The sequence below is a fragment of the Xylocopa sonorina genome, chromosome 8 (assembly GCF_050948175.1).
Source record: "Xylocopa sonorina isolate GNS202 chromosome 8, iyXylSono1_principal, whole genome shotgun sequence".
Taxonomy (NCBI): domain Eukaryota; kingdom Metazoa; phylum Arthropoda; class Insecta; order Hymenoptera; family Apidae; genus Xylocopa; species Xylocopa sonorina.
In genome coordinates, this window is record NC_135200.1 from 98920 (window position 1) to 123972 (window position 25053).

The window sequence follows — 25053 nt, forward strand, 5'->3', positions numbered from 1 at the left end:
TAGAATCTATTCGCAGAACGCCTGATTTAACGCGCGACGATACCGTTTCGCTGGATATTCCTCGGGGAAATCCGCTTTCCGCACATAATTCGAGCTCTGATTTCAATACAAATAGTTCGCAACACGACGAGCTATCGCTTAAGCAGGCCCTCGAAGCCGTGCCGACATTCGATGGTCAGAACATTCCTATTCTTCAGTTTACCCGAGCGTGTAAACGCGCTTATGAGCTTATCCCTAATGGGTGCGAGCGAACTTTCACACGCCTGCTTAAGGGAAAACTCAAGGGTCGTGCCTACGCCGCGCTAGAAGACGAGCCGTGTTACACAATACTCGAATTAACGGACGTTCTTCGCAGCACTTTTTGCTCCGTAAAATCAGCTCATCATTATCGGGGTGAACTTGCTAATATATTTATGCGCGCGAACGAGCACATTCTAGATTACATCGGTCGAGTAAAAGATCTTAGAACCGCTATAATTGATTGCGAGAGGCTTGCTCGACGAGACACACCGGAATCGCTCGATGACGTAGACGCGCTCACCCTACAATGTTTTAAAGACGGTCTCATTCCGGAAATTCGAATGCAAATGACTATAAGTTCATTCGGTACATTGCGAGAAACGTTCGCTCGAGCGCGGGAGCTCTATCAAATGCACGAACGTGATTGCAACCGGCTAGGTAGATCGCGTGTCGCGCGACCAGAATCGCGCGAAAAACCAGCCGAAATTATTTGCCGAAAATGCAATAATATCGGACATTACGCGACCGAGTGTCGGCTCAGACCGCCATCGCCGTACCGACCGCAGGAATACTTGCGATCCAGGGACGTACCGCCTCCTACTCGAGGCCCCGCGTACGAACAACCGAGACAAATCGTAGCCAGGGACGCGCCCAAATTTTGTCGCTATTGCAAGACCCCGGGGCACGAAATAGGCGAGTGCCGCAAAAGGCAGTACAACAACGCGGTAAATAAAAATTCGGGAAACGACAATGGCCTCCGCACCCGCCGCGAGACAGGTGGCGAGGCCGCGCACCAAGTCCCTCCTCTCGCCGCGAACAACTCCAACGCGGAAATCGACGAAACGCCGCGATAAACATAACCGGAAAAACTAGCACGCCAAACGTAGTTCTAAAATCCGATCTTCTAATTTCACCAACTCGCTTCATGGTGGACACTGGGGCGGAAATAAATATTATAAAACGTTCGGCTCTAAAAGCATCCGCGCGAATCGATAAGTCCGAGATCGTAATAATAACAGGGGTAACCGATGGCAAAACCGCAACCTTAGGGACGGTGAATCTTGTCATTTTCGGTCGCGTCGTTCCTTTTAATGTGGTCGAGGATGATTTTCCCCTTAAACCAAGCGGGATCCTCGGCTCCGGGTTCTGTATGGACGCAGAAATCTCTTTTCCAAATAAAATAATCAAATGGAATGGTAAGAGAATTCCTTTCGAAGACGATATCGAAGCACTCGAGGAACCGTCACCGGACTCGAAAATAAAGCCTCTCCTATCGCCGAAACGTAAACAAGCGCCGCGCACGGAATCTATTCCCCCTCCGCCGCCGCGCCCGCCGCGTAAATCATCGCCTCCGCTGAAACGCGATGCAACAACGAAATCGAAGCTTCGAACGCAAGACAAAGCAGCTTCTCCGAAGTCAGGAGACCGTATCTCCATTCCGCCGAGATCAAATATCGGTATCAAGGTCCGCGTAGTTAATTCGAATCTCGCGGAAGGTATAATTCCTCGTATCGATCTTGCGCCGGGCATATTTTTCGGAAACGCTCTCGTCAGAGTAATTCGGGGCAAAGCGGTAACTCGAATAATTAATTCATCCGACCGCGCCGTCGAAATCGCGTTACCAGAGATCATACTCGAGCCCGCGCAAATCATGACTCCCCTCCACGAGGAGGATAGTCCGTCGCTCTATCCGGTTTTTTCTAAATCTACTAAATCTAACGTATCCGCCGTACCGATCGGCTCATCCCAAAAAGGGAAAACTTCTATTTCTTTCTCGAGTCAGACACCATACTCGACAATCGAAACTCCTCCTTCGCGTTGCAAAATCGCGAATGTTCAACAGATCTCTTATGCTCAGGCGGTTAAAAATAATGTACAACAGGCGCCGTTAAAACAAACATCGAAATCCGCCAACCTTTCGAAATCTCGCTTAGATCGAATTCTTAATCTCCTCCGTCTCGACCACCTCAACGCAGAGGAAAGAGAGCACGTCGTCCGTCTCGTTCAAAGCACGCAGGAGCTTTTTCACATTGAGGGGGATAAATTAGGGCATACGTCAGCAACCACGCACAAGATTCCAACCGTCGACGACCGCCCCGTCAATGTGAAACAATACCGTTTCCCACCAGCTCATAAGGAGGAGATTCGACGACAAGTCGACAAATTTTTACAAAATGGTGTCATCTCTCCGTCAAAATCACCATATAATTCGCCATTGTGGGTTGTCCCAAAGAAACCGGACTCCTTGGGCAACAAGCAATGGCGCGTCGTCATCGACTACCGCGCACTCAATGAGAAATCTGTCGCCGATGCCTATCCCCTCCCTTGCATTACCGAGATACTTGATCAGCTCGGGAGCGCGAAGTATTTTAGTACATTCGATCTCGCGAGCGGATTTCACCAGATCCCAATGGAGCCCGCCGATGCTCCCAAAACCGCTTTTTCGACGCCTCATGGGCATTATGAATTTAAAAGAATGCCATTCGGATTAAAAAATGCGCCAGCGACGTTCCAACGACTTATGGACAATGTCCTGTCCGGTCTCCAGGGGAACGAAATTTTCGTCTATTTGGACGACATTGTTATCTACGCTAGCTCTCTTCAAGAACATCGACTTAAATTCGATAAATTAACTCAACGGCTCAAAGAAGCTAATTTAGTATTGCAGCCGGATAAGTGCGAATTCTTGAGGAGAGAAGTAAGCTATTTGGGTCATATTATCAGTGAGCACGGTGTAAAACCTGACCCTGCGAAAATTAGCGCCGTCAAAAATTTTCCGCGCCCGCGCAACGCGAAACAGATCAAACAATTCCTCGGGCTCGCGGGATACTACAGGCGGTTCATCGCAAATTTTTCCAATATTGCTAAGCCACTTACAAATTTGTTAAAAAAAGACGCGCCCTTTGTATGGCGTAACGAGCAAGAGAATTCATTCGTCAAACTCCGAGATTGCCTATGCGAAGCGCCTATCTTGCAGTACCCCAACTTTAAACAACCATTCGTGATAACGACCGACGCGTCCGCCGAAGCTATTGGTGCTATCTTGAGTCAAGGACCAATAGGCCGCGACTTGCCAATCGCGTACACGTCGCGACTGTTAAACGCTGCGGAGAAAAACTACTCCACGATCGAGAAGGAGTGTCTGGCGATTGTCTACGCCGTCCATTACTTTCGTCCATACATATACGGTAATCAATTCAAACTCGTTACCGACCATCGACCGTTAGTGTGGATGAATTCGGTCAAGGACCCGTCAAGTAGACTCGTACGGTGGAGGCTTAAGTTAGCGGAATTTGACTACGAGATGGTCTATAAAAGTGGAAAAACGAACCTTAATGCGGACGCATTGTCGCGGAATCCCGCTCAAATTTTTCCGCTCTCGTATTCAGAAAACTCGGAGGACGACATCTTCGATGTGCCTCCGGAAACCCGTAAAAAGTATACCACACTAGCGCCTCCTCCTACTCCGGTAACATCAGAACCTGAATTACCGACTCCAGGCACGTCCTTCCGTACCAACACAGCACCACCTCCGCAAGTCGCCAGCGACAGCACCGACTTTTATACTCCTGCTCCAAATGAATTTTTCCGACGCGAACCTCTGTTTAATTTCAGCCGTGACGCATTATCAACGCGACGAGACAATGTAGTTGTCTTCGTCACGCAATCTGGGCACCCCTATGACACGGGCGCCAAAGATCTAGCGAACGCTGAAAAATTCCTTCCAAACAAAAATCACGTTCTTACCAAAGCCAAAGTCATACAAATCGGAAACGAATTCCAAATCCAGCTTCCAATCGTCGAACATTCCACCAGATCAATCAATTTCCAGACCGTAATAGAAACATTTAGATCCTTGTGCGACGTTGTAAACGAATTACAATTACAAACATTTAGTATCGCACAAACCTATCTAGACTCCGTATCCTGGTCCCGAATCCAGAAAATCCTTCAGGACCTGTTCTACGAAACAACTGTCCAGATTACGGTCTGCCAGGGCCTCATTAAAACCCCTTCGGTCGAAGAGCGACTGAAAATAATAAGGGAAAACCACGACTCCCCTGTGGGAGGTCACAAAGGGGTTAATAAAACTTATTCTCGCATCAGACAACAATACTTTTGGCCAAACATGAAAACACAAATACAAGAATATATTGGCAAATGTAAAAGTTGTCAGACAGAGAAACTGGTCCGGGTGAAGACCAGACAGCCTCTCACTTTAACCGACACCCCTGGCAGGGCATTCGATAAGATTTCAATGGACGTAATGGGTCCTCTTCCCGAAACTTCCGACGGTTATACGAGTATCCTCACGATCCAAGATCTCCTCACTAAATACTCAGTCGCAGTTCCTCTCAAAACCACCACCGCAGTAGACATTGCCGAAGCTTTAATAAAAGAATTCATTTGTAAGTACGGATGCCCGAAAGGCATACTCACGGACCAAGGTTCGAACTTTATAAATAGCTTGATTAAAGCCATAGCAATCAAATTCCGTATTAAGCAATACAAGTCCACTGCGTTCCATCCACAGACAAACGGGTCCGTTGAACGATCTCACCACGTCCTGGCCGAATATCTGAAGCATTACATAGAGTCGAGTAACGATTGGGTGAATTGGTTACCGTACGCAATGTTTTCATACAACACCAGTGTGCACGAGGGTACATTATACACCCCACACGAACTAGTGTTCGGCAGGATAGCTAGGACGCCGTCAGCCACTCCTTTTCAGGACAGCTCTGATAACGAAACTTATAGCGACTATCTTATACAACTTCAGGAGAAAATCTCGAAATCTCAGGATTTGGCTAAAGCCAATCTAGACAATGCGAAACGCCGTTCTAAATATTATTATGACCGAAATCTCAATGTCCAAAACTTCGAGGTAGGCCAATGGGTCTATCTTTTAAAAGAGCCGAACAAACATAAGTTCCAGGCACAGTATTCTGGACCGTACCGTATCCTCGAAATTTTGGGCAATTGTAATGTTAAGCTGAATGTAAAAGGGCGCCATAAAATTGTTCATACGAACAAAATCAAAATTTGTAAACGAATGCATAGTATGCAGAGTGTGGATGCTAGTGAAAGAAAAGTGCGAAAAACTGAAAATGAAGTCAGTGAGAGCAGTGACATTCAAACGAACGCTGAAAGTGAAAGCGACGAAAGTGCCTGCAATCCGAAGGAAGCCCGCAGTCACGGTCCAATCTCCAAACGTTATCGCCAGGATCAACCAGGCGAAAAACCTCAGATTCCGCAGCATCCAGCCGACAGGACCAAGAGAAGGATCCAGCATCCCGAAATCTACCCAACAGACAAGAGATCTCGGCATGGCCGAGATTCTTTTTCCAAGGGGGGTGGTGTAACGTCAGGCGTACCGCCTGCCACCCTCCGGCGTCCACCTCATCATCCCCAGCATCCGTATCCGGAGCCCCTGCACACGGGCCACCCGCCGACTCGCCGTCCCTACAGAAGGAGACAAAGGTACGAGAGGGAAGAGGGATGCAGCATGCCGCGCCCACGCGCGATCTCCACACACGAGGGGGAGGACTTCACCCCGTATTACGAGGGCGAGGAGCTCTCCGACACATACTGGGTCGAATCCCCAGCGATCACGAAGCCCTATACGTACTTCTCGTACATGTGGGATTAGAATAAGCACACTACTCATATATGTACATACACACCAACACACACCTAGATTTAAGTAAATATATGTATATATTTTATTCATGCACGGTTATGTTCCGTGCACTCGCGCGCACACTCGACGCTCGCGGCTCACGCTTAACGCGGGCCGCGCCCCACTCCGAACGGCCGCCCCACCACGAGGGCCGAGCGGCCGCCCTACTCCGACCGTCCGCCCCACCGCGAGGGCCCAGCGACTCGCGCGCCGCGCGACCCGAGGAGGTCGCGGACGCCAGATCCGAGAGTCAGTTCCAATCTCACCTCCGAACGGGAGAGTTGGTATCTCATCTCCGAACTGGAGAGTTCGTATCTCATCTCCGAACCGAGGAGTTCTAATCCAGCATCCGAACGATGCACCTCCGATCCGAGCAATAGGCTCATTCGCAACGAGCAATTAGCTCTAATGCATTCGTCTCTATCCATACTCCCATAGCGGAGTCCATTCGATACTTTATACTATTTTTAATTCTCATTGTAATCGCTAGTCAGTAACTTAGAATTTAGTCAAGTGTATCTAGTATAGCGAAATCATAGAATATAGTTTATTTTTACCAGATTCAAAGTATCTTTATTCGAGTTCAAATACAATTCCTTAATTCTAATCCACGGGTACGCTCGCGATTATTCTAATTCTATATCTCATCTACGATAGTCTTGAGGCTCGACGACTAGAGCGAACCAGCGCTTAGTTGCTCCATCCTCACTTCTACCGTGTACAGAATGTCTTGCGCCCAGGTCGATCCCGGTAAGCTAGAGCGAACCAACGCTTAGCCGTGCCGTATTCAACCGAAGTTCAAGTATTCTCGATGAGCCTTGCACCTCCGACAAAGCGTACACGACGCGCGGGGAGGAGAGAGTTCATTCGTCGTCTCGCTCGGGAATACGTGGGTGATGCACCAGAATATTCAATTTCCTACGTTCGAGTCCTGGTTCCTGTGAAGGAGGTTTCCTTCGCCGCACGACCCGTACGAGTCGCCAATCGTCAGGGCCAAACGCCGATACCTGCCAGCCGGAGTCAACCCGCCTGGACGCTTATTCCCGTAGACGTACCTCCGTTCCAGCCGTACGCCGCCGCCATCCCGGTTGCGGATCCAAGGCGTTCCAGGTACCTGGAAAGAGAAATCAGACAGCGGAATCAAGCCTTCGCAAGGTAAGTTTAGTGTTAGTTACCGTTTTATCGAGTCCGAAACGCCAACGAACCCGGTCCGGACGCAATTCGCGTTATTTTCGGGAACGGTTACGACTCTGTGCCACCGTTGCGAGCGCAACCGCACCTCGGGACGTGACACGTTTGCAGATGTCTACGTATCGAAGCAATAGAGTTCAAATGCTTCTTTAAAAGAGATATTGCATCTCTTATCTATGTTTCATGATAAGATATAATATTCTTTGCGAAGTGTTATGCATTCCTCGTCTACGATTCAAATGAATGTAAATGCGACACTTCCTTGCAAGGAAATAGCGTTTGCAGATGTCTACGTATCGTAGCAATAGAGTTCTTATATTCTTAGAACGCGATATCGCATCTCATTCCCATGTTTCATGGTAAGATATAATATGATTTGCGAAGTATCATGTATTCCTCGTCTACACTTCAAATGAATGTGAATGCGACACTTCCTCGCTAGGAAATGGCGTTTGCAGATGTCTACGTATCGTAGCAATAGATTTCTAATGCTTCTTAAAACGCGATATCGCATCTCATTTCTATGTTTCATGGTAAGATATAATATTCATTGCGAAGTGTTATGCATTCCTCGTCTACACTTCAAATGAATGTAAATGCGACACTCCCTTGCAAGGAAATAGCGTTTGCAGATGTCTACGTATCGTAGCAATAGAGTTCAAATGCCTCTTAAAACGAGATATTGCATCTCATATCTATGTTTCATGATAAGATATAATATTCATTGCGAAATGATATGCATTCCTCGTCTACGATTCAAATGAATGTAAATGCGACACTTCCTTCCAAGGAAATAGCGTTTGCAGATGTCTGCGTATCGTAGCAATAGAGTTCTTATGATTCTTAAAACGCGATATCACATCTCATTTCTATGTTTCATGATAAGATATAATATTCGTTGCGAAGTGTCATGCATTCCTCGTCTACGATTCAAATGAATGTAAATGCGACACTTCCTTGCAAGGAAATAGCGTTTGCATATGTCTACGTATCGTAGCAATAGAGTTCTTATGATTCTTAAAACGCGATATCGCATCTCATTTCTATGTTTCATGGTAAGATATAATATGATTTGCGAAGTGTTATGTATTCCTCGTCTACACTTCAAGTGAATGTAAACGCGACACTTCCTTGCAAGGAAATAGCGATTGCAGATGTCTACGTATCGTAGCAATAGAGTTCATATGATTCCTAAAACGCGATATCGCATCTCATTTCTATGTTTCATGGTAAGATATAACATGATTTGCGAAGTGTTATGTATTCCTCGTCTACACTTCAAATGAATGTGAATGCGATACTTCCTCGCTAGGAAATGGCGTTTGCAGATGTCTACGTATCGTAGCAATAGCTTTCTAGTGCTTCTTAAAACGCGATATCGAATCTCATTTCTATGTTTCATGGTAAGATATAATATGATTTGCGAAGTGTTATGTATTCCTCGTCTACACTTCAAGTGAATGTAAACGCGACACTTCCTTGCAAGGAAATAGCGATTGCAGATGTCTACGTATCGTAGCAATAGAGTTCATATGATTCCTAAAACGCGATATCGCATCTCATTTCTATGTTTCATGGTAAGATATAACATGATTTGCGAAGTGTTATGTATTCCTCGTCTACACTTCAAATGAATGTGAATGCGATACTTCCTCGCTAGGAAATGGCGTTTGCAGATGTCTACGTATCGTAGCAATAGCTTTCTAGTGCTTCTTAAAACGCGATATCGAATCTCATTTCTATGTTTCATGGTAAGATATAATATGATTTGCGAAGTGTTATGTATTCCTCGTCTACACTTCAAATGAATGTAAATGCGACACTTCCTCGCTAGGAAATAGCGTTTGCAGATGTCTACGTATCGAAGCAATAGAGTTCAAATGCTTCTTAAAACGCGATATCGCATCTCATTTCTATGTTTCATGGTAAGATATAATATGATTTGCGAAGTGTCATGTATTGATCGTCTACACTTCAAATGAATGTAAATGCGACACTTCCTCGCTAGGAAATAGCGTTTGCAGATGTCTACGTATCGAAGCAATAGAGTTCAAATGCTTCTTAAAACGCGATATCGCATCTCATTTCTATGTTTCATGGTAAGATATAATATGATTTGCGAAGTGTTATGTATTCCTCGTCTACACTTCAAATGAATGTGAATGCGACACTTCCTCGCTAGGAAATAGCGTTTGCAGATGTCTACGTATCGTAGCAATAGGATTCTAATGCTTCTTAAAACGCGATATCGCATCTCATTTCTATGTTTCATGGTAAGATATAATATGATTTGCGAAGTGTCATGTATTCCACGTCTACACTTCAAATGAATGTAAATGCGACACTTCCTTGCAAGGAAATAGCGATTGCAGATGTCTACGTATCGTAGCAATAGAGTTCATATGATTCCTAAAACGCGATATCGCATCTCATTTCTATATTTCATGCTAAGATATAATATGATTTGCGAAGTGTTATGTATTCCTCGTCTACACTTCAAATGAATGTAAACGCGACACTTCCTTGCAAGGAAATAGCGATTGCAGATGTCTACGTATCGTAGCAATAGAGTTCATATGATTCCTAAAACGCGATATCGCATCTCATTTCTATGTTTCATGGTAAGATATAACGTGATTTGCGAAGTGTTATGTATTCCTCGTCTACACTTCAAATGAATGTGAATGCGATACTTCCTCGCTAGGAAATGGCGTTTGCAGATGTCTACGTATCGTAGCAATAGCTTTCTAATGCTTCTTAAAACGCGATATCGAATCTCATTTCTATGTTTCATGGTAAGATATAATATGATTTGCGAAGTGTTATGTATTCCTCGTCTACACTTCAAATGAATGTAAATGCGACACTTCCTCGCTAGGAAATAGCGTTTGCAGATGTCTACGTATCGAAGCAATAGAGTTCAAATGCTTCTTAAAACGCGATATCGCATCTCATTTCTATGTTTCATGGTAAGATATAATATGATTTGCGAAGTGTTATGCATTCCTCGTCTACGTTTCAAATGAATGTAAATGCGACACTTCCTTGCAAGGAAATAGCGTTTGCAGATGTCTACGTATCGTAGCAATGGTGTTCTAATGCTTCTTAAAACGCGATATCGCATCTCATTTCTATGTTTCATGGTAAGATATAATATGATTTGCGAAGTATCATGTATTCCTCGTCTACACTTCAAATGAATGTGAATGCGACACTTCCTCGCTAGGAAATGGCGTTTGCAGATGTCTACGTATCGTAGCAATAGATTTCTAATGCTTCTTAAAACGCGATATCGCATCTCATTTCTATGTTTAATGGTAAGATATAATATGATTTGCGAAGTGTCATGTATTCCACGTCTACACTTCAAATGAACGTAAATGCGACACTACCTTGCAAGTAATTAGCGTTTGCAGATGTCTACGTATCGTAGCAATAGATTTGTAATGCTTCTTAAAACGCGATATCGCATCTCATTACTATGTTTCATGGTAAGGTATAATATGATTTGCGAAGTATCATGTATTACTCGTCTACACTTCAAATGAATGTAAATGCGACACTTCCTTGCTAGGAAATAGCGTCTGCAGATGTCTAGTTATCGTAGCAATAGAGTTCTAATGCTTCTTAAAACGCGATATCGCATCCCATTTCTATGTTTCATGGTAAGATGTAATATGGTTTGCGAAGTGTTATCTATTCCTCGTCTACACTTCAAATGAATGTAAATGCGACACTTCCTTGCTAGTAAATAGCGCTTTCAGATGTCTACTTATCGAAGCAATAGAGTTCAAATGCTTCTTAAAACGAGATATTGCAACTCATATCTATGTTTCATGATAAGATATAATATTCATTGCGAAGTGTTATGCATTGCTCGTCTACGATACAAATGAATATTAGTGCGACACTTCCTTGCAAGGAAATTGCGTTTGCAGATTTCTACGTATGGTAGCAATAGAGTTCTCATGATTCTTAAAACGCGATATCGCATCTCATTTCTATGTTTCATGGTAAGATATAAAATGATTTGCGAAGTGTTATGTAGTCCTCGCCTACACTTCAAATGGATGTAAATGCAACACTTCCTTGCTAGGAAGGAGCGTTTGCAGATATCTACCTATCGTAGCAATAGGGTTCTAATGCTTCTTAAAACGCGATATCGCATCTCATTTCTATGTTACATAGTAAGATATAATATGATTTGGGAAGAGTTATGTATTCCTCGTCTACACTTCAAATGAATGTAAATGCGACACATCCTTGCTAGGAAATAGCGTCTGCAGATGTCTAGGTATCGTAGCAATAGAGTTCTAATGCTTCTTAAAACGCGATATCGCATCCCATTTCTATGTTTCATGGTAAGATGTAATATGATTTGCGAAGTGTCATGTATTCCACGTCTACACTTTAAATGAATGTAAATGCCACACTACCTTGGAAGGAAATAGCGTTTGCCGATTTCTACGTATCGAAGCAATAGAGTTCAAATGCTTCTTAAAACAAGATATCGCATCTCATTTCTATGCTTCATGATAAGATGTAATATTCATTGCGAAGTATTATGTATTCCTCGCCTACACTTCAAATGAATGTAAATGCGACACTTCCTTGCTAGGAAATAGCGTTTCCAGATGTCTACGTATCGAAGCAATAGAGTTCAAATGCTTCTTAAAACGAGATATTGCATCTCATATCTATGTTTCTTGATAAGATATAATATACATTGCGAAGTGTTATGCATTCCTCGTCTACGATTCAAATGAATGTAAATGCGACACTTCCTTGCAAGGAAATAGCGTTTGCAGATGTCTACGTATCGTAGCAATAGAGTTCTAATGCTTCTTAAAACGCGATATCGCAACTCATTTCTATGTTTCATGGTAAGATATAATATGATTCGCGAAGTGTTATGTATTCCTCGTCTACACTTCAAATGAATGTAAATGCGACACTTCCTTGCACGGATATAGCGATTGCAGATGTCTACGTATCGTAGCAATAGAGTTCATATAATTCCTAAAACGCGATATCGCATCTCATTTCTATGTTTCATGGTAAGATATAACATGATTTGCGAAGTGTTATGTATTCCTCGTCTACACTTCAAATGAATGTGAATGCGATACTTCCTCGCTAGGAAATAGCGTTTGCAGATGTCTACGTATCGTAGCAATAGCTTTCTAATGCTTCTTAAAATGCGATATCGAATCTCATTTCTATGTTTCATGGTAAGATATAATGTGATTTGCGAAGTGTTATGTATTCCTCGTCTACACTTCAAATGAAAGTAAATGCGACACTTCCTTGCTAGGAAATAGCGTTTGCAGATGTCTACGTATCGAAGCAATAGAGTTCAAATGCTTCTTAAAACGAGATATTGCATCTCATATCCATGTTTCATAATAAGATATAATATTCATTGCGAAGTGTTATGCATTCCTCGTCTACGATTCAAATGAATGTAAATGCGACACTTCCTTGCAAGGAAATAGCTTTTGCAGATGTCTACGTATCGTAGCAATAGTGTTCTAATGCTTCTTAAAGCACGATATCGCATCTCATTTCTATGTTTCATGGTAAGATATAATATGATTTGCGAAGTATCATGTATTCCTCGTCTACACTTCAAATGAATGTAAATGCGACACTTCCTTGCTAGGAAATAGCGTCTGCAGATGTCTAGGTATCGTAGCAATAGAGTTCTAATGCTTCTTAAAACGCGACATCGCATCTCATTTCAATGTTTCATGGTAAGATATAATATGATTTGCGAAGTGTTATGTATTCCTCGTCTACACTTCAAATGAATGTGAATGCGATACTTCCTCGCTAGGAAATAGCGTTTGCAGATGTCTACGTATCGTAGCAATAGCTTTCTAATGCTTCTTAAAACGCGATATCGAATCTCATTTCTATGTTTCATAGTAAGATATAATATGATTTGCGAAGTGTTATGTATTCCTCGTCTACACTTCAAATGAATGTAAATGCGACACTTCCTTGCTAGGAAATAGCGTCTGCAGATGTCTAGGTATCGTAGCAATAGAGTTCTTATGATTCTTAAATCGCGATATCGCATCTCATTTCTATGTTTCATGGTAAGATATAATATGATTTGCGAAGTGTTATGTAGTCCTCGCCTACACTTCAAATGAATGTAAATGCGACACTTCCTTGCTAGGAAAGAGCGTTTGCAGATGTCTACCTATCGTAGCAATAGAGTTCTAATGCTTCTTAAAACGAGATATTGCATCTCATATCTATGTTTCATGATAAGATATAATATTCATTGCGAAGTGTTATGCATTCTTCGTCTACGATTCAAATCAATGTAAATGCGACACTTCCTTGTAAGGAAATTGCGTTTGCAGATGTCTACGTATCGTAGCAATAGAGTTCTAATGCTTCTTAAAACGCGATATCGCATCCCATTTCTATGTTTCATGGTAAGATGTAATATGATTTGCGAAGTGTTATCTATTCCTCGTCTACACTTCAAATGAATGTAAATGCGACACTTCCTTGCTAGTAAATAGCGCTTTCAGATGTCTACTTATCGAAGCAATAGAGTTCAAATGCTTCTTAAAACGAGATATTGCATCTCATATCTATGTTTCATGATAAGATATAATATTCATTGCGAAGTGTTATACATTGCTCGTCTACGATACAAATGAATATTAATGCGACACTTCCTTGCAAGGGAATTGCGTTTGCAGATGTCTACGTATCGAAGCAATAGAGTTCAAATGCTTCTTAAAAAAGAGATATTGCGTCTCTTATCTATGTTTCATGGTAAGATATAATATGATTTGCGAAGTGTCATGTATTCCTCGTCTACACTTCAAATGAATGTAAATGCGACACTACCTTGCAAGTAATTAGCGTTTGCAGATGTCTACGTATCGTAGCAATAGATTTGTAATGCTTCTTAAAACGCGATATCGCATCTCATTACCATGTTTCATGGTAAGGTATAATATGATTTGCGAAGTATCATGTATTCCTCGTCTACACTTCAAATGAATGTAAATGCGACACTTCCTTGCTAGGAAATAGCGTCTGCAGATGTCTAGTTATCGTAGCAATAGAGTTCTCATGATTCTTAAAACGCGATATCGCATCTCATTTCTATGATTCATGGTAAGATATAAAATGATTTGCGAAGTGTTATGTAGTCCTCGCCTACACTTCAAATGAATGTAAATGCGACACTTCCTTGCTAGGAAAGAGCGTTTGCAGATGTCTACCTATCGTAGCAATAGGGTTCTAATGCTTCTTAAAACGCGATATCGCATCTCATTTCTATGTTACATAGTAAGATATAATATGATTTGCAAAGAGTTATGTATTCCTCGTCTACACTTCAAATGAATGTAAATGCGACACATCCTTGCTAGGAAATAGCGTCTGCAGATGTCTAGGTATCGTAGCAATAGAGTTCTAATGCTTCTTAAAACGCGATATCGCATCCCATTTCTATGTTTCATGGTAAGATGTAATATGATTTGCGAAGTGTCATGTATTCCACGTCTACACTTCAAATGAATGTAAATGCGACACTACCTTGCAAGGAAATAGCGTTTGCAGATGTCTACGTATCGAAGCAATAGAGTTCAAATGCTTCTTAAAACAAGATATCGCATCTCATTTCTATGCTTCATGATAAGATGTAATATTCATTGCGAAGTATTATGTATTCCTCGCCTACACTTCAAATGAATGTAAATGCGACACTTCCTTGCTAGGAAATAGCGTTTCCAGATGTCTACGTATCGAAGCAATAGAGTTCAAATGCTTCTTAAAACGAGATATTGCATCTCATTTCTATGTTTCATGGTAAGATATAATATTCATTGCGAAGTGTTATGCATTCCTCGTCTACGATTCAAATGAATGTAAATGCGACACTTCCTTGCAAGGAAATAGCGTTTGCAGATGTCTACGTATCGTAGCAATAGAGTTCAAATGCTTCTTAAAACGAGATATTGCATCTCATATCTATGTTTCTTGATAAGATATAATATTCATTGCGAAGTGTTATGCATTCCTCGCCTACGATTCAAATGAATGTAAATGCGACACTTCCTTGCAAGGAAATAGCGTTTGCAGATGTCTACGTATCGTAGCAATAGAGTTCTAATGCTTCTTAAAACGCGATATCGCAACTCATTTCTATGTTTCATGGTAAGATATAATATGATTTGCGAAGTGTTATGTATTCCTCGTCTACACTTCAAATGAATGTAAATGCGACACTTCCTTGCACGGATATAGCGATTGCAGATGTCTACGTATCGTAGCAATAAAGTTCATATGAATCCTAAAACGCGATATCGCATCTCATTTCTATGTTTCATGGTAAGATATAACATGATTTGCGAAGTTTTATGTATTCCTCGTCTACACTTCAAATGAATGTGAATGCGATACTTCCTCGCTAGGAAATAGCGTTTGCAGATGTCTACGTATCGTAGCAATAGCTTTCTAATGCTTCTTAAAATGCGATATCGAATCTCATTTCTATGTTTCATGGTAAGATATAATATGATTTGCGAAGTGTTATGTATTCCTCGTCTACACTTCAAATGAAAGTAAATGCGACACTTCCTTGCTAGGAAATAGCGTTTGCAGATGTCTACGTATCGAAGCAATAGAGTTCAAATGCTTCTTAAAACGAGATATTGCATCTCATATCCATGTATCATAATAAGATATAATATTCATTGCGAAGTGTTATGCATTCCTCGTCTACGATTCAAATGAACGTAAATGCGACACTTCCTTGCAAGGAAATAGCTTTTGCAGATGTCTACGTATCGTAGCAATAGAGTTCTAATGCTTCTTAAAACGCGATATCGAATCTCATTTCTATGTTTCATGGTAAGATATAATATGATTTGCGAAGTGTTACGTATTCCTCACCTACACTTTAAATGAATGTAAATGCGACACTTCTTTGCTAGGAAATAGCGTTTGCAAGTGTCTACCTATCGTAGCAATAGTGTTCTAATGCTTCTTAAAACGCGATATCGCATCTCATTTCTATGTTTCATGGTAAGATATAATATGATTTGCGAAGTATCACGTATTCCTCGTCTACACTTCAAATGAATGTAAATGCGACACTTCCTTGCTAGGAAATAGCGTTTGCAGATGTCTACGTATCGAAGCAATAGAGTTCAAATGCTTCTTAAAACGAGATATTGCATCTCATATCTATGTTTCATGATAAGATATAATATTCATTGCGAAGTGACATGCATTCCTCGTCTACGATTCAAATGAATGTAAATGCGACACTTCCTTGCAGGGAAATAGCGTTTGCAGATGTCTACGTATCGTAGCAATAGAGATCTAATGCTTCTTAAAACGCGATATCGCATCTCATTTCTATGTTTCTTGATAAGATATAATATTCATTGCGAAGTGTTATGCATTCCTCGTCTACGATTCAAATGAATGTAAATGCGACACTTCCTTGCTACGAAATAGCGTCTGCAGATGTCTAGGTATCGTAGCAATAGAGTTCTAATGCTACTTAAAACGCGATATCGCATCTCATTTCTATGTTTCATGGTAAGATATAATATTCATTGCGAAGTGTTATGCATTCCTCGTCTACGATTCAAATGAATGTAAATGCGACACTTCCTTGCAAGGAAATAGCGTTTGCAGATGTCTACGTATCGTAGCAATAGAGTTCAAATGCTTCTTAAAACGAGATATTGCATCTCATATCTATGTTTCTTGATAAGATATAATATTCATTGCGAAGTGTTATGCATTCCTCGCCTACGATTCAAATGAATGTAAATGCGACACTTCCTTGCAAGGAAATAGCGTTTGCAGATGTCTACGTATCGTAGCAATAGAGTTCTAATGCTTCTTAGAACGCGATATCGCAACTCATTTCTATGTTTCATGGTAAGATATAATATGATTTGCGAAGTGTTATGTATTCCTCGTCTACACTTCAAATGAATGTAAATGCGACACTTCCTTGCACGGATATAGCGATTGCAGATGTCTACGTATCGTAGCAATAGAGTTCATATGAATCCTAAAACGCGATATCGCATCTCATTTCTATGTTTCATGGTAAGATATAACATGATTTGCGAAGTTTTATGTATTCCTCGTCTACACTTCGAATGAATGTGAATGCGATACTTCCTCGCTAGGAAATAGCGTTTGCAGATGTCTACGTATCGTAGCAATAGCTTTCTAATGCTTCTTAAAATGCGATATCGAATCTCATTTCTATGTCTCATGGTAAGATATAATATGATTTGCGAAGTGTTATGTATTCCTCGTCTACACTTCAAATGAAAGTAAATGCGACACTTCCTTGCAAGGAAATAGCGTTTGCAGATGTCTACGTATCGTAGCAATTGAGTTCAAATGCTTCTTAAAACGAGATATTGCATTTCATATCTATGTTTCTTGATAAGATATAATATTCATTGCGAAGTGTTATGCATTCCTCGCCTACGATTCAAATGAATGTAAATGCGACACTTCCTTGCAAGGAAATAGCGTTTGCAAATGTCTACATATCGTAGCAATGGTGTTCTAATGCTTCTTAAAACGCGACATCGCATCTCATTTCTATGTTTCATGGTAAGATATAATATGATTGGCGAAGTGTTATGTATTCCTCGTCTACACTTCAAGTGAATGTAAATGCGACACTTCCTTGCTAGGAAATAGCGTTTGCAGATGTCTACGTATCGAAGCAATAGAGTTCAAATGCTTCTTAAAAAGAGATATTGCATCTCTTATCTATGTTTCATGATAAGATATAATATTCTTTGCGAAGTGTTATGCATTCCTCGTCTACGGTTCAAATGAATGTAAATGCGACACTTCCTTGCAGGGAAATAGCGTTTGCAGATGTCTACGTATCGTAGCAATAGAGTTCTTATGATTCTTAGAACGCGATATCGCATCTCATTCCCATGTTTCATGGTAAGATATAATATGATTTGCGAAGTGTTGTGTATTCCTCGTCTGCACTTCAAATGAATGTAAATGCGACACTTCCTTGCAAGGAAATAGCGTATGCAGATGTCTACGTATCGTAGCAATAGAATTCTTATGATTCTTAAATCGCGATATCGCATCTCATTTCTATGTTTCATGGTAAGATATAATATGATTTGCGAAGTATCATGTATTCCTCGTCTACACTTCAAATGAATGTGAATGCGACACTTCCTCGATAGGAAATGGCGTTTGCAGATGTCTACGTATCGTAGCAATAGATTTCTAATGCTTCTTAAAACGCGATATCGCATCTCATTTCTATGTTTAATGGTAAGATATAATATGATTTGCGAAGTGTTATGTATTCCTCGTCTACACTTCAAATGAATGTAAATGCGACACTTCCTTGCTAGGAAATAGCGTTTGCAGATGTCTACGTATCGAAGCAAATAGAGTTCTAATGCTTCTTAAAACGCGATATCGCATCTCATTTCTATGTTTCATGATAAGATATAATATTCATTGCGAAGTGTCATGCATTCCTCGTCTACGATTCAAATGAATGTAAATGCGACACTTCCTTGCAAGGAAATAACGTTTGCAGATATCTACGTATCGTAGCAATAGAGTTCTAATGCTTCTTAAAACGCGATATCGCATCTCATTTCTATGTTTCATGGTAAGATATAATATGATTTGCGAAGTGTTATCTATTCCTCGTCAACACTTCAAATGAATGTAAATGCGACACTTCCTTGCAAGGAAATAGCGATTGCAGATGTCTACGTATCGTAGCAATAGAGTTCAAATGCTTCTTAAAACGAGATATTGCATCTCATATCTATGTTTCATGATAAGATATAATATTCATTGCGAAGTGTTATGCATTTTTCGTCTACGTTTCAAATGAATGTAAATGCGACACTTCCTTGCTAGGAAATAGCGTCTGCAGATGTCTACGTATCGTAGCAATAGAGTTCTAATGCTTCTTAAAACGCGATATCGCATCTCATTTCTATGTTTCATGGTAAGATATAATATGATTTGCGAAGTGTTATGCATTCCTCGTCAACACTTCAAATGAATGTAAATGCGACACTTCCTTGCAAGGAAATAGCGATTGCAGATGTCTACGTATCGTAGCAATAGAGTTCTTATGATTCTTAAAACGCGATATCGCATCTCATTTCTATGTTTCATGGTAAGATATAATATGGTTTGCGAAGTATCATGTATTCCTCGTCTACACTTCAAATGAATGTTAATGCGACACTTCCTTGCTAGGAAATAGCGTCTGCAGATGTCTAGGTATCGTAGCAATAGAGTTCTAATGCTACTTAAAACGCGATATCGCATCTCATTTCTATGTTTCATGGAAAGATATAACATGATTTGCGAAGTGTTATGTATTCCTCGTCTACACTTCAAATGAATGTGAATGCGATACTTCCTCGCTAGGAAATAGCGTTTGCAGATGTCTACGTATCGTAGCAATAGCTTTCTAATGCTTCTTAAAACGCGATATCGCATCTCATATCTATGTTTCATGGTAAGATATAATATGATTTGCGAAGTGTTATCTATTCCTCGTCAACACTTCAAATGAATGTAAATGCGACACTTCCTTGCAAGGAAATAGCGATTGCAGATGTCTACGTATCGTAGCAATAGAGTTCAAATGCTTCTTAAAACGAGATATTGCATCTCATATCTATGTTTCATGATAAGATATAATATTCATTGCGAAGTGTTATGCATTCCTCGTCTACGATTCAAATGAATGTAAATGCGACACTTCCTTGCTAGGAAATAGCGTTTGCAAATGACTACCTATCATAGCAATAGTGTTCTGATGCTTCTTAAAACGCGATATCGCATCTCATTTCTATGTTTCATGGTAAGATATAATATGATTTGCGAAGTGTTATGCATTCCTCGTCAACACTTCAAATGAATGTAAATGCGACACTTCCTTGCAAGGAAATAGCGATTGCAGATGTCTACGTATCGTAGCAATAGAGTTCTTATGATTCTTAAAACGCGATATCGCATCTCATTTCTATGTTTCATGGTAAGATATAATATGGTTTGCGAAGTATCATGTATTCCTCGTCTACACTTCAAATGAATGTTAATGCGACACTTCCTTGCTAGGAAATAGCGTCTGCAGATGTCTAGGTATCGTAGCAATAGAGTTCTAATGCTACTTAAAACGCGATATCGCATCTCATTTCTATGTTTCATGGTAAGATATAACATGATTTGCGAAGTGTTATGTATTCCTCGTCTACACTTCAAATGAATGTGAATGCGATACTTCCTCGCTAGGAAATAGCGTTTGCAGATGTCTACGTATCGTAGCAATAGCTTTCTAATGCTTCTTAAAACGCGATATCGCATCTCATATCTATGTTTCATGGTAAGATATAATATGATTTGCGAAGTGTTATCTATTCCTCGTCAACACTTCAAATGAATGTAAATGCGACACTTCCTTGCAAGGAAATAGCGATTGCAGATGTCTACGTATCGTAGCAATAGAGTTCAAATGCTTCTTAAAACGAGATATTGCATCTCATATCTATGTTTCATGATAAGATATAATATTCATTGCGAAGTGTTATGCATTCCTCGTCTACGATTCAAATGAATGTAAATGCGACACTTCCTTGCAAGGAAATAGCGTTTGCAGATGTCTACGTATCGCAGCAATAGAGTTCAAATGCTTCTTAAAACGCGATATCGCATCTCATTTCTATGTTTCATGGTAAGATATAATATTCATTGCGAAGTGTTATGCATTCCTCGTCTACATTTCAAATGAATGTAAATGCCACACTCCCTTGTAAGGAAATAGCGTTTGCAGATGTCTACGTATCGTAGCAATAGAGTTCAAATGCCTCTTAAAACGAGATATTGCATCTCATATCTATGTTTCATGATAAGATATAATATTCATTGCGAAGTGATATGCATTCCTCGTCTACGATTCAAATGAATGTAAATGCGACACTTCCTTCCAAGGAAATAGCGTTTGCAGATGTCTGCGTATCGTAGCAATAGAGTTCTTATGATTCTTAAAACGCGATATCACATCTCATTTCTATGTTTCATGATAAGATATAATATTCGTTGCGAAGTGTCATGCATTCCTCGTCTACGATTCAAATGAATGTAAATGCGACACTTCCTTGCAAGGAAATAGCGTTTGCATATGTCTACGTATCGTAGCAATAGATTTCTTATGATTCTTAAAACGCGATATCGCATCTCATTTCTATGTTTCATGGTAAGATATAATATGATTTGCGAAGTGTTATGTAGTCCTCGTCTACACTTCAAATGAATGTAAATGCGACACTTACTTGCTAGGAAATAGCGTTTGCAGATGTCTACGTATCGAAGCAATAGAGTTCAAATGCTTCTTAAAAAAGAGATATTGCATCTCTTATCTATGTTTCATGGTAAGATATAATATGATTTGCGAAGTGTCATGTATTCCTCGTCTACACTTCCAATGAATGTAAATGCGACACTTCCTCGCTAGGAAATAGCGTTTGCAGATGTCTACGTATCGAAGCAATAGAGTTCAAATGCTTCTTAAAACGAGATATTGCATCTCATATCTATGTTTCATGATAAGATATAATATTCATTGCGAAGTGATATGCATTTCTCGTCTACACTTCAAATGAATGTAAATGCGACACTTCCTTGCAAGGAAATAGCGTTTGCAGATGTCTGCGTATCGTAGCAATAGAGTTCTTATGATTCTTAAAACGCGATATCGCATTTCATTCCTATGTTTCATGATAAGATTTAATATTCGTTGCGAAGTGTTATGCATGCCTCGTCTACGATTCAAATGAATGTAAATGCGACACTTTCTTGCAAGGAAATAGCGTTTGCTGATGTCTACGTATCGTAGCAATAGAGTTCTTATGATTCTTAAAACGCGATATCGCATCTCATTTCTATGTTTCATGGTAAGATATAATATTCATTGCGAAGTGTTATGCATTCCTCGTCTACACTTCAAATGAATGTAAATGCGACACTCCCTTGCAAGGAAATAGCGTTTGCAGATGTCTACGTATCATAGCAATAGAGTTCTTATGATTCTTAAAACGCGATATCGCATCTCATTTCTATGTTTCATGATAAGATATAATATTCGTTGCGAAGTGTTATGCATTCCTCGTCTACGATTCAAATGAATGTAAATGCGACACTTCCTTGCAAGGAAATAGCGTTTGCAGATGTCTACGTATCGTAGCAATAGAGTTCTTATGATTCTTAAAACGCGATATCGCATCACATTTCTATGTTTCATGATAAGATATAATATTCATTGCGAAGTGATATGCATTCCTCGTCTACGATTCAACTGAATGTAAATGCGACACTTCCTTGCAAGGAAATAGCGTCTGCAGATGTCTAGGTATCGTAGCAATAGATTTCTAATGCTTCTTAAAACGCGAAATCGCATCTCATTTCTATATTTCATGGTAAGATATAATATGATTTGCAAAGTGTTATGTATTCCTCGTCTACACTTCAAATGAATGTAACTGCGACACTTCCTTGCTAGGAAATAGCGTTTGCAGATGTCTACGTATCGTAGCAATAGAGTTCAAATGCTTCTTAAAACGAGATATTGCATCTCATATCTATGTTTCATGATAAGATATAATATTCATTGCGAAGTGATATGCATTCCTCGTCTACGATTCAACTGAATGTAAATGCGACACTTCCTTGCAAGGAAATAGCGTTTGCAGATGTCTACGTATCGTAGCAATAGAGTTCTTATGATTCTTAAAACGCGATATCGCATCTCATTTCTATGTTTCATGGTAAGATATAATATGATTTGCGAAGTGTTATGTAGTCCTCGTCTACACTTCAAATGAATGTAAATGCGACACTTCGTTGCTAGGAAATAGCGTTTGCAGATGTCTACGTATCGAAGCAATAGAGTTCAAATGCTTCTTAAAACAAGATATCGCATCCCATTTCTATGTTTCATGATAAGATGTAATATTCATTGCGAAGTGTTATGTATTCCTCGCCTACACTTCAAATGAATGTAAATGCGACACTTCCTTGCTAGGAAATAGCGTTTGCAGATGTCTACGTATCGAAGCAATAGAGTTCAAATGCTTCTTAAAAAAGAGATATTGCATCTCTTATCTATGTTTCATGGTAAGACATAATATGATTTGCGAAGTGTCATGTATTCCTCATCTACACTTCAAATGAATGTAAATGCGACACTTCCTCGCTAGGAAATAGCGTCTGCAAATGTCTACCTATCGTAGCAATAGAGTTCTAATGCTTCTGAAACGCGATATCGCATCTCATTTCTATGTTTCATGGTAAGATATAATATGATTTGCGAAGTGTCATGTATTCCTCGTCTACACTTCAAATGAATGTAAATGCGACACTCCCTTGCAAGGAAATAGCGTTTGCAGATGTCAACGTATCGTAGCAATAGAGTTGAAATGCTTCTTAAAACAAGATATCGCATCTCATTTCTATGTTTCATGATAAGATGTAATATTCATTGCGAAGTGTTATGTAATCCTCGCCTACACTTCAAATCAATGTAAATGCGATACTTCCTTGCTAGGAAATAGCGTTTGCAGATGTCTACGTATCGAAGCAATAGAGTACAAATGCTTCTTAAAAAAGAGTAATTGCATCTCTTATCTATGTTTCATGGTAAGATATAATATGATTTGCGAAGTGTTATGTATTCCTCGCCTACACTTCAAATGAATGTAAATGCGACACTTCCTTGCTAGGAAATAGCGTTTGCAGATGTCTACGTATCGAAGCAATAGAGTTCAAATGCTTCTTAAAAAAGAGATATTGCATCTCTTATCTATGTTTCATGGTAAGACATAATATGATTTGCGAAGTGTCACGTCCCGAGGTGCGGTTGCGCTCGCAACGGTGGCACAAAGTCGTAACCGTTCCCGAAAATAACGCGAATTGCGTCCGGACCGGGTTCGTTGGCGTTTCGGACTCGATAAAACGGTAATTAACACTAAACTTACCTTGCGAAGGCTTGATTCCGCTGTCTGATTTCTCTTTCTAGGTACCTGGAGCGCCTTGGATCCGCAACCGGGATGGCGGCGGCGTTCGGCTGGAACGGAGGTACGGGTCGTGCGGCGAAGGAAACCTCCTTCACAGGTACCAGGACTCGAACGCAGGATATTGAATATTCTGGTGCATCACCCACGTATTCCCGAGCGAGACGACGAATAAACTCTCTCCTCCCCGCGCGTCGTGTACGCTTTGTCGGAGGTGCAAGGCTCGTCGAGAATACTTGAACTTCGGTCGAGTACGGCGCGGCTAAGCGTTGGTTCGCTCTAGCTTACCGGGATCAACCTGGGCGCAAGATATTCTGTATACGGTAGAAGTGAGGATGGAGCAACTAAGCGCTGGTTCGCTCTAGTCGTCGAGCCTCAAGACTATCGCAGATGAGATATAGAAATAGAATAATCGCGAGCGTACCCGTGGAGTAGAATTAAGGAATTGTATTTGGACTCGAATAAAGATACTTTGAATCTGGTAAAAATAAACTATATTCTATGATTTCACTATACTAAATACACTTGACTAAGTTCTAAGTTACTGACTAGCGATTACAATGAGAATTAGAAATAGTATAAAGTATCGAATGGACTCCGCTATGGGAGTATGGATAGAGACGAATGCATTAGAGCTAATTGCTCGTTGCGAATGAGCCTATTGCTCGGATCGGAAGTGCATCGTTCGGATGCTGGATTGGAACTCCTCGGTTCGGAGATGAGATACGAACTCTCCAGTTCGGAGATGAGATTGGAACTGACTCTCGGATCTCGCGTCCGCGACCTCCTCGGGTCGCGCGGCGCGCGAGTCGCTGGGCCCTCGCGGTGGGGCGGACGGTCGGAGTA